Here is a 10,816-nt window from a genome sequence, read left to right as displayed (position 1 = left end):
GAGCATGCGCAAAGCCTGGGCACCATGGGAAATGTAGTCCCTACGGCACATGCACGTTAAAGGGCCAGCCCTTGTTTTTTTGCACCTTTGGTTTGTCAGAATGGCTTATATATATTTTTTCCAAATCGGAAAACGACATACAGGAAAATGTAAAGAGAATGATGATGTTTTTATTTTTATGAATGAGCTGTTATTTTGGTGGTGACTGAAATGTCTAGCAGTATGGGGTTTGTAATTGTATAAAGGTATTTATTTCTTATGGTGAATGGGAACATGTTCACTTTATTACTAGGACAGCAGCACAGTTTATGAGGGTTTCCACAAAACATGAACAGTAAGCAAATATGGTATAAATCAATTTTTTTTGCATAAAATATTTCAATGTTCACATAATGTATTTATTTTAGCATTCACAGTTTTTGTCTGTCCTGCCACTTATTGTTTTCTAGATCTCACATACAGACAGCTTTACTGTCTGTTGTTGAAGACCTGTTGTCATTAACATATGACAATATGAGCTTTGGATCAGCCTCTTGCTCTTGATTGGATGGCTTTTCTTGTCTACCTCACATCCCAGCTTCACATGCAATGGTTTTCCTCACTATTCTTTGTTTATCCAACCTAAGGAGCATTTCCTCTATACTGTGTTCTATTAGATGAATTGTATCCTTTTACCAATTGCATTCAGGGAACTACTTTTCAGGTCTTGCCTAGGAAACTGCATTCAGTCTCTTGCGAAACCTCATGTTACCTTGTGGGGGCGTAGAGGCCACTGATTGCTTACTATTGGTTGAACACATTCTCACTCTCGTTTGCTTGTTTCTTATTTGTCAGCTTCCATAGGCTTCCTTCCTCTTCTTGTGTTAGTCCCTACCCTGGAGCATGGTCACATTACTTGTTTCCTTCCAATTCTAATTTTTAGAGGTGCTACTTTTTTTGTTTTGTTAAAGCACTCTCCAAGAGTGTGTGTTTTTCAGCTGTCTTCGTCATGTACTTCTCTTCTTCTGGGTATTGTCTGTGTGGTAGACCCTCCCATCAACTCTCAACTGCCCCAGTGGTTGCCTGCAGCCAGTTCTGCCATCCCTCGCCTGTCGTTCTCATTAATCCCCCTCCCACATTCTGTTGTTCGTCTCCTTGACCCCCAGTCCACCCTCTGTTGTCCATCTGCTTGGCCACCTGCCCACCGTCCATTGTCCATGTGCTCCTTCATTCCCATTCACCTGGGTTTCTCTCCCTCCCTCCTCCTTCGCATTGCCTTGGCGGAACACGCGGCTAAAAATAAAAAATAAAGTTCTGTGGCTCGGCAAGCGCTAGCTCCGTCATAATGCTTTAAAAAATTACTTTTAGCCAAGCTGCACTGTTCTCTGTCTGCCTGTCCATCGCCCACCTTCTGTCATCTATCTGCTTGCCCCCACTGTTGTCTCTTTGCTCTCCAATTCTCTCTCGTCTGTCCTTCTCTTCCTCCCTCTGTATTGTCACAGGCAGTGGTGGCTGGTAAGTACAATTGAGAGGGGCGGCGGAGACACACACACATGCAAAACTCATATTCATGCATTCACATGCAGATATGCACACACCCATTCACAAATACACACACACTCATACATACATGCACACACCAAACAGTCAATTAAAACAACACTTACATACTGTAGCTCTTGGAGAAGGAAGCCTCAAAGGTGCCTGGAGGATTAGAACTGCTGCTGCCTCCCTTCATGGGCTGACATTAGGTTAGCCCATGAGGGGAGGCAGCGGTCCCTAACTTGTCACAAGGTATGACGGGGTCAGAGAGACTGCTGACCCCACCCACCTGTGACAAGGTGTCAGTGATAGTGTGGCAGGCTGGAATGACTCGAGGGGACACGAAAGGAAGGTAAAGGGGGTTTTATTGGTTTTAGTAATCGCCTTCGTCGCACAACGCTTCTGTAGTATGGGAGAGGGGTTTCAGTGTCCTTCTTTTCTGGGGAGAGACGTTCCTTCCAGAGTTCCAGTCCTCTTCTTCTCCTCTCCAGGGTGCTTGTGGGGATTTAGGCGCCGGTCTGGACGTCTTTACAACCATGAAAAGAAAATAGACTTGCTTTAGTCGGGTGCCCGATACATTAACAGTGTCAGGGAAAAGGGGGTGAGGAATTCACACAGGTGCACAAACCATTAAAGCCAAAAGAATGCTGTAACGTAGTGCCGAATGTGCTAGGGAAAGGGAGTCCGATCGAGTGGTGTTTCGGGGTGGTTTAAAACCCTTTCTACCCGCCCAGTCTGCGATACGTGAACGTACCTGGGAAAGCCACGCTTTCCCTGAAGCGTGGCTGGGCGATGCGCCTTGATGTTGGCTTCCTGGCTCCGCTGCTCGTCGGATCGCCTCTGCCGATACTTCTCCGCACCTTCTCTCCACGCTATCCTCCGCTCTCTCACCTCCGCTCACACCTTCGTTTCCTCCGGGTGTACAACACACCGGTGTGTCTTCTCTTCCGGCATTTACCCTGTCATCCTCCTCCGCGTCTCGACCGGGGGCGGGGCTTTGCTCGAACTCAGCCCAGTTAAAGAAACAGTGTTCGCCTTTCTGGTCAGGCAAAAACACCACTGGGTCAGAACGCCTCCAGTTCTCAGTTTGCTGTGTGAAAAGAGGGGAGATGGTACTGTTCGCATGTTTAGGGGTCGTATTCAGGTTAGTCTCGGATCTGTCCTGCACCACCCTGTCACACACCACCCCCCATGGAATCTTCCGATCGGGGAGTGGAAAATACGAAAGAAAGTCAGCACTACCGTTATCGGCCCCCTTACGATGACAGACTTGGAAGGAGAATGGTTGGAGTGTCAAAAACCATCTCAGGACCCGGGGATTGTGGGAGATGTTACGGCTCATCCATTATAGTGGAGCATGATCGTGTATAAGGTGAATGGGTGTCCTTCGAGATAATATCTTAACTTATCTACGGCCCATTTAATTGCAAGACACTCTTTCTCTATTGTCGGGTACTTCACCTCCCTGGGGAAGAGTTTCCTGCTAATGTAAAGTATAGGATGTTCTACTCCATCCGGGGACACTTGTGACAAAAGGGCCCCCACCCCATAGTGAGATGTGTCGGTGTGGAGGATAAATGGCCTTGTGAAGTCTGGGGTAGACAACACCAGACTGGTGGTAATGACTCTTTTTAGGGAGTTGAAGGCTTGCCACATCTCGGGGGTAGGGCTCTGATAGGCTAATGGTTTGTACTCTTTCTTTAGTGTGTCTTTGAGGGGAGCTGCAATATCTGAAAAGGAAGGGAAGAATCGTCCATAATATCCGATTAATCCAAGAAAGGCCCTCATCTCTTTTTTACTCTTGGGAAAGGGGGTATCAGCTATTGCCCTTATCTTCTCTATCTGGGGTTCAATCATTCCATGTCCCAGAACATAGCCCAAGTATTTTACTTTCTGGTAGCCTATACGTGATTTTTTTGAGTTCACATGGAGACCAGCTTCCTCAAGACTCCCCAGAATGATCTGCAGATGTTTTAGGTGACTCTCCCATGAGGGACTGAATATTATAATGTCGTCAAGGTAGGCGGAGCTGAATGCTTGGTGTTCTCTCAGAATCTCATTCATCAGGCGCTGAAACGTCGCGGGGGCTCCGTGCAGCCCAAACGGGAGAACATTGAATTCGTATAGGCCATCCGGAGTTGCGAAGGCTGTCTTTTTCCTGTCCTCCTCTCTTAAGGGCACCTGCCAATAGCCCTTGGTCAGGTCTAATGTGCTGATGTATTGCGCATCTTTGAGTTTTTCGATTAGTTCGTCGATGCAGGGTATTGGGTACGCATCGAAGGAAGAAACAGAATTTAGTGTGCGAAAGTCCATACAAAATCTCGTACTCCCATCGGGTTTGGGCACTATTACAATCGGTGAGGAGCATTCACTCCGGGAGGGTCGGATCACGTCTAGTTTTAGCATTTCCTGGACCTCTTTCTGTATAGCTGATCTTTTGGCGGTGGGTATCTGGTAGGGGCGTTGTTTGACTATAGCTCCGTCTGGGGTTTCTATTCTGTGCTCTATCACCGTGGTCTTCCCAGGCAGATCCGAAAATAGTGACGCAAAAGGAACCAGTATGTTATGTAAGCTCTCTTGCTCTGTTCGTCTAAGGTCTTCATTAACCACCAGTTCTTCTAATGTTGAGGTGGATGATGCGCTCGTGGGTATGGTGAGGTGATTGGCCTTAGGGGGAGGCCGGATCCACATCTTTAATGAATTGATGTGGTAGGTCTGTGTCTTTCGGGGGGAGATCTGTAACCTGTAGGTCGTTTTCCCAATAGTATCAATCACTTTATACGGTCCCATCCATTCTGCTTGAACCTTCCTTGTGGAAGACGGCAATAAGACCAGAGCCCAATCGTTCACCTCGAGCCGTCTCCATTTCTTCCCTTTATCGTAACACACCTTTTGTCTTTTCTGGCTGGTCTCTAGGTTGGAATAGGCTAGCTCTCTTATTTTTCCTATGTTGTTTTTAAGGGTCTGGCTATACTCTAGTAAGCTTCTCTCTTCCCCCGGTCCTTCTGCTTCCCAGGCTTCCTTGGTCATCTCGAGTAAGGTTCTTCGTTGGCGTCCGTATAGAAACTCAAAGGAGGAACTTCCCAAGCTGCTTTGCGTTTGTCATCTGATCACACATAAGGCTAAGGGAAGGATGAGGTCCCATTCTCTTTCGTTCACAGAAAGCATTTTTTTAAGGGTAGACTTGAGGGTTCCATTATAGCCTTCCACTAGTCCGTCGGTCTGCGGGTGGTATACCGACGTCTTGATCTGATGAAGGTCCAAGAGTCAGCACACCTCCCGCATTAACCGAGACATAAAGGGGGTGCCTTGACCCGTTAGGATCTCCTTTGGGAAACCTACCCGCAAAAAGAGCTCAAGGAATTTCTCGGCTATAACCTTGGAGGTAGGAACTTTCAGTGGAAAGGCCTCTGGGAATCTAGTGGCGTAGTCTACTATGACTAGTGCATACTGAAACCCCCGGCAGCTTTTAGGTAGGAGTCCTATCAGGTCCATCCCTACTCTTTCGAAAGGGGTCCCAATTATTGGAAGCGGTTGTAAGGTTACTGCGGGTGGGTGATGGGTATTTTTCTTTTGAGAGACGTCACATGCCTGACAATGGATTTTAATGTCCTTATACACCCCTGGCCAGTAAAAATACCTCAAGACATTCTGAGTTGTCTTTTCGGTTGCGGTGTGCCCCGCAAGAAGATGTGTGTGTGTGAATAGTACATTATTTGCTCTCTAAATGAGGTCGGGACCAGGAGTTGGAGGGGATAATCTGGGTTTCCCTGCCTATAGAGGAGACCTTCCTTAATCACAAACTTTGGGAATATGGGGTCAGGGTTGGTTTGGGTATAATAAGCTTGTTCCCATGCATTGAATAGGGTAGCGTCATTAGTTTGAGCAAACTTAGAGCTCCTATCTATTGTCCAAGGTTCTGGTGACACCAAAGCCGGGATGGAGTAGGGCTCTTTGGAGTCGGTGTTTTGTATGGTCTGGGTGTACAAGACAAGGAAGTGCGGGATATCAGTCCCTATGATTATTTCCTCTGGGAGTGTCTCTAAAACCCCTACTCGGACCACAAGGGTTCTCCCCTCCGTTAAGACTAGGGGTACATGGGCCACGGGATAGCTTTTGACATCTCCATGGACACACTTTATATATACTATGGTATTCGGTACCACCTGATGGGACTTTACAAAAACCCCTTGAATCACCGACAGCTTACAACCCGCATCTACGAGGGCCTTTATTCTCACCCCATTCACCCTTACACTTACATGATAAGCTCCTCCAAGTTCGGCCGAATATAAGACAGTCTTGGGCAGGTACCCCACTTCCATGGGTTCTTCTGGACTTCTCCTCTGGGGGCATAGACGAGGTATATGCCCCCAGGCGCCGCACCCGAAACATTGAGGGCCCTTAAAACTGGGGATCTCTGGTTTTGAGGGGCGCGGTATATGCGAGTCCGTTTGCTGGCGGGGTTTCTTATCTACCCTGAGAGGGGGTTTGGGATGTTTTTTCGGCTCCCAAGGGTGTAAACGAGGTTGAGCCCTGGCAAATGTGGAGGCCATTTCCATTGCTTGGGTGGTTGTTAGGTTGGTGTGTTGCCTTAACCACTTCTGAGTTCCGTAGGGCAAGGCTTCTAAATATTGCTCCAAATAGATTTTATTCATGATTTCCTCTTTGGAACTGAGTGTGGGAGTAAGCCATTTGTCTGCAGCCGCCTTTAAGCGGAAAAACAGAGTCTTAGGATTTTCCCCGGGTGCTCCCCTTTCTTTCCTAAACCGCACCCGATAGGCCTCTGCATCGAGACCGAAGTGGTCCAATTTGATGGTTTTAATCGAGGCATAAGGTGCGTTGCCTGTGGCATTTGCGACCTGATAAGCCGCGTGGGCCTCCCCGGTTAGAAGAGGGAAGCCAGAAAAAACGGCCACTTCTCCAGTGGCCACCCACAGGCTAATGAGGCTCTCTCAAAGTTGATCAAAAACGCATCGGGGTCTTCCCCTGGTGTATATTTCTGCAGGGAGACGCCTGATGGAGAGGGATGTGGGTTTCTGGGCTCTCTAGAGGCGGGGGCTGCTGGATCAGTTATCAGCTTTTGTAACCCCTCCAATTGGGCCGCTATGGTGTTCTTAAAAGTCTCTCTGTCGGCTTGGGCTGAGGTTAATTGTTGTTCAACAGCCCATCCTAATTGTTCCTGTCCTTTGACCAGGTAGTGTAGCAAATCCTCCATCTTTGGTTTACAGATGGTTAATTCCGTGCCCGCATTCTCCACCACTTGTGGCGGTCTGGAATGACTCGACGGGACACGAAAGGAAGGTAAAGAGGGTTTTATTGGCTTTAGTAATCGCCTTCGGCGCACAACGCTTCTGTAGTATGGGAGAGGGGTTTCAGTGTCCTGCTTTTCTGGGGAGTGACGATCCTTCCAGAGTTCCAGTCCTCTTCTTCTCCTCTCCAGGGTGCTTGTGGGGATTTAGGCGCCGGTCGGGATGTCGTTACAACCATGAAAAGAAAATAGACTTGCTTCAGTCGGGTGCCCGATATATTAACAGTGTCAGGGAAAAGGGGGTGAGGAATTCACACAGGTGCACAAACCATTAAAGCCAAAAGAATGCTGTAACGTAGTGCCGAATTTGCTAGGGGAAGGGAGTGACTGGTCCGATCGAGTGGTGTTTCAGGGTGGTTTAAAACCCTTTCTACCCGCCCAGTCTGCGCAACGTGAACGACCTGGGAAAGCCACGCTTCCCCTGAAGCGTGGCTGGGCGATGCGCCTTGACGTTGGCCTCCTGGCTCCGCTGCTCGTCGGGTCGCCTCCGCTGCCGATACTTCTTCCCACCTTCTCTCCACGCTATCTTCCGCTCTCTCACCTCCGCTCACGCCTTCGTTTCCTCCGGGTGTACAACACACCGCTGTGTCTTCTCTTCCGGTATTTACCCCGTCATCCTCCTCCGCGTCACGGCTGGGGACAGGGCTTTGCTCGAACTCAGCCCAGATAAAGAAACAGTGTTCGCCTTCCTGGTCGGGCAAAAACACAGCTGGGTCAGAACGCCTCCAGTTCTCAGCTTGCTGTGTGAAAAGAGGGGAGATGGTACTGTTCGCATGTTTAGGGGTCATATTCAGGTTAGTCTCGAATCTGTCCTGCACCACCCCGTCACAGATAGACACTCGGCTCTGGGCTCTTCAGAGCTTAAAACTGAAGCTCTCAGGTACTAGGCTGTCACTGACGCTCTTCTTCGTTACGAGGGGGAGGGCCTCGAGAACCTTTGCTGAGCTGAGGAGGCCACGCCCACAGGTGCTGTGACATCCTCTGCCCAGAAACATTCAGCTCAGGCAGCCAGGAGCCTGCGCATTTAGTGCATGTCGTGCTCCTGGCTGCCCGACCTGAAAACAAACTCTGACATATCCTCAGCCTGACAGACACACATTATACCCAAATGGTGTGGGCGTGGCCCCTCTGCCCTTAAGGAGGGGCCGCTGCTGTTCACAGGGTAGCATAGACTACAAATAAAAAAGCTCTATGGCACAGCTAGTATTGGCCGCCTCATTGCACTTTGTTTTAATTATTTTTAACCATACTGCACAGCACTGGGCTGTAATACTGCACTTCTACACTCATTGACAAATCCAATAGCTCTCATAGGTGGGACCTGTTACCTTTGCCAATACTTGTTAATTTTTCTTTCAGCAGTGTATGTGTTTTCTCTCACATTCTTTTGTGTTTCTCCCACTCAAATAACTATCTCCATTCATTTGCCTCTTATCCCCATCTTGCCCGTTGCTTCCATCCATCTCTCCACACTCACTCATTTTTAGGTCTCGTCGAGACCTATTGCTGCTGAGATGCCTCTGAAGGGACACAGAAGGGTGCACGAGCGTCGATTTCCCATCGTGGGCGCGCACGCCCAGCTCCCCCCCCCTCCCCAGTCGTGCACATCTCAGTCAGAGTCAGCCATGCCTCTCTCAGTCGCGCGCACACACACACTCGAAGTGCCCATCTCCTGTCTCACTACCCTGATGCACCAAAAAGCAGTCACCCTACTCATCGGGCTGACTCGGGACTCCCCCGCTGCTCTCCAGGCCGGTCTTTCCTCCTCGGGTCAGGTGTGTAGGGTCAGCGGCTCAGGCGGGGCTCTCCATGACCACGGGAGCCCCGCTAGCTCATTCCAATAATCTTCCGGCTGGCTTCACGGGCTTCTCAATGACGAGTTTCATTGCCATACGTCAGATGTGCACGCTCACGGCACGTGGAAATGTGCACAGCGTGACTTTGAGTGTGCGGCCTTCGTGTAGCGTCTCAGAAGCAGCAAGCAAAGAACTGGTCGGTGCCCGATCGTGCAGCCTGCTTTTGTTGCGGAGGTTCTGAAGGTGCCAGTGTATTAGGGTAGGATTAATTTCGTTTCTAAATGTCCACTTTTCCTCATCTGCCGTTGTCAGCTGCCCTGTCTCGGTCTGTCTCTCTCGCTGAAACGGTGCTTCGTTCCCTTGTGAAATGGATCCAAAAAAGAAAGAAGAACTTTTGTTGGAAGTGTTTCTGTAAAAAGAGATGATCAATTTATTTACCTCAGTAAAAAACTCACTTTCTAGCTGGCAGACAACTAACCGATTAAATCAGTCACCAACTCCGTAACTTTGAGACAAAACACGATTAAAAAAATAATTAAAATTTTATGATAGAGGCAACAGAGTAACCATCAGTTCAGTGCACACGGTCGTGGATACCGTTTTTTCCTTGTCCATGATCACTAGTGTCAGAAGACTTTTTAACCATTTTTGTAGATTGTAAAGATAACAAAACAAAAAACACATGACAATTAGTTACCAACTCAGTAAAGAGACCCAATAAGTCCTTTCCTAAATACTCTCTTCCAACATAAATACTGACATCTTAGGAGGAAATATATTGCAGCAGGTGATATGCTTTCGCTAGCCACTCTGTCCAACCGAGAACACGGTGTCTGGTACCTTGTGTAGCCATGCCCACCTCTGTGGAAGGTGACAAGTGTGCTTAGTGTCTATTTTTTCATTTTTATATTTATGAGTCTTCTTTTACACAATTTTGATAAATCTGTGAGCTAGTTCACGGCCATTCAGATGGCCCAAGGGTCAAAGTTGAACCCTCGCAGCAGAAGTATCACTTTTTCATGTTATTAAGCCGGATATCGCGCTCCAACTCGAACTGCTGGTGGTCCACCCGTTCCAAGAAGGCTTTCCTTTCGATGTACCCTTCTTTCCCCCGGTTGTGAATGGCCAGCTCATCCCCAATTCCTTCTTTTTCTTTGAAAGACTCCCAGTCCATTTTGGATTTCTCCAGTGTGCTCATCTTTTGCTTTTTGCCGATCAGGCTCCCCAGGACACTGTTCATCCCGCTACGCCTCTTTAACCCAGGGGGAGCAGCTGGGGAAGCAACGGGAAGAGGGCTCCCCTGCGGCGCCCCCTCGTCTTGCTGCTTCAGGTACGATTTCGCTTCTTTTGACGTGGCTGCAACTTCCTTGGTCACTCTCACTTCTTCACCAGCAAAATCAAACACCTTGGTGATGGTAACCTTGGCAGCATCTTTAGGTTTATCCGAGTGTTGTGTCTCTTGTAGTTTCTGGTCAGCCTTGGGGGTGGCCTGGGTATGCTCCTTTGGCGTGCTGGCTGGCACAGAGGCTTTGGGCTTCTGCCCTACGTCGTTCAGGAAGCTGGCCCACAGATCATCAGCCTTCTTCTTTTGATCATGTTCCGTTTTAGCCACTTTCTCCTGCGAGAAGTCTGGCGCCTCGGCGTCAGGTGGGCATTGCGCATCCCCTGTGCTCTGCAGCTCCAAAGCGAGCCCTCCTTTCTTCCGCTGCAGACCCTTCGCCTTTCTCTTTTTCCCACTTCCAGTTTCGGGCGCTTTTTCAACACCTTCTACGTCCTCTTCGTCCACCAACTCGTTGACATCGTCCTCGCTGTACTCTCCCCCCGAGGGCACGTAGTCCTCGTCCTCAGAGGAGATGTAATCCTCGAAGTCGTAGTCAGACATGGCTGAACCAGCGGTGCGCGCGCGAAACTCTATGGACGACAACAGAGAACGATGGTCTGGAAGTGTTTCTGACATTTTGCAAAGTGCAGCCTCGGGCCTCTTGCTCCTTGATGACCTTACTTTGATTGAGGCCACATTTCTTGCACAAGTTTGCACCACAGGCAGACAACAGATGAAGTAGGTAGTGGCGCTGCAGACTTGGGCACACTGCTGCAGGTATGGCATGATCATGATGTGCGGCGTGCCGGCCGCCGTCCGACGAGAGGCTGCAGGTCACAAACAGCACTCAAAGGTCTGCCCCCCCCC

General features: G+C 49.0%; 1 pseudogene; it reads right to left on the bottom strand.

Annotated features, from left to right (window-relative positions):
• Positions 1-9,637: 9,637 nt before the first annotated feature.
• Positions 9,638-10,510, bottom strand: LOC144824451 (craniofacial development protein 1 pseudogene; annotated as a pseudogene).
• Between the last annotated feature and the right edge of the window lie 306 nt (positions 10,511-10,816).

This window comes from Lissotriton helveticus, chromosome 3_1 (genome assembly GCF_964261635.1).
Source record: "Lissotriton helveticus chromosome 3_1, aLisHel1.1, whole genome shotgun sequence".
Taxonomy (NCBI): Eukaryota; Metazoa; Chordata; class Amphibia; order Caudata; family Salamandridae; genus Lissotriton; species Lissotriton helveticus.
Note: the sequence above shows the minus strand (reverse complement) of the source record. Positions and strands in the feature narration are given on the sequence as shown.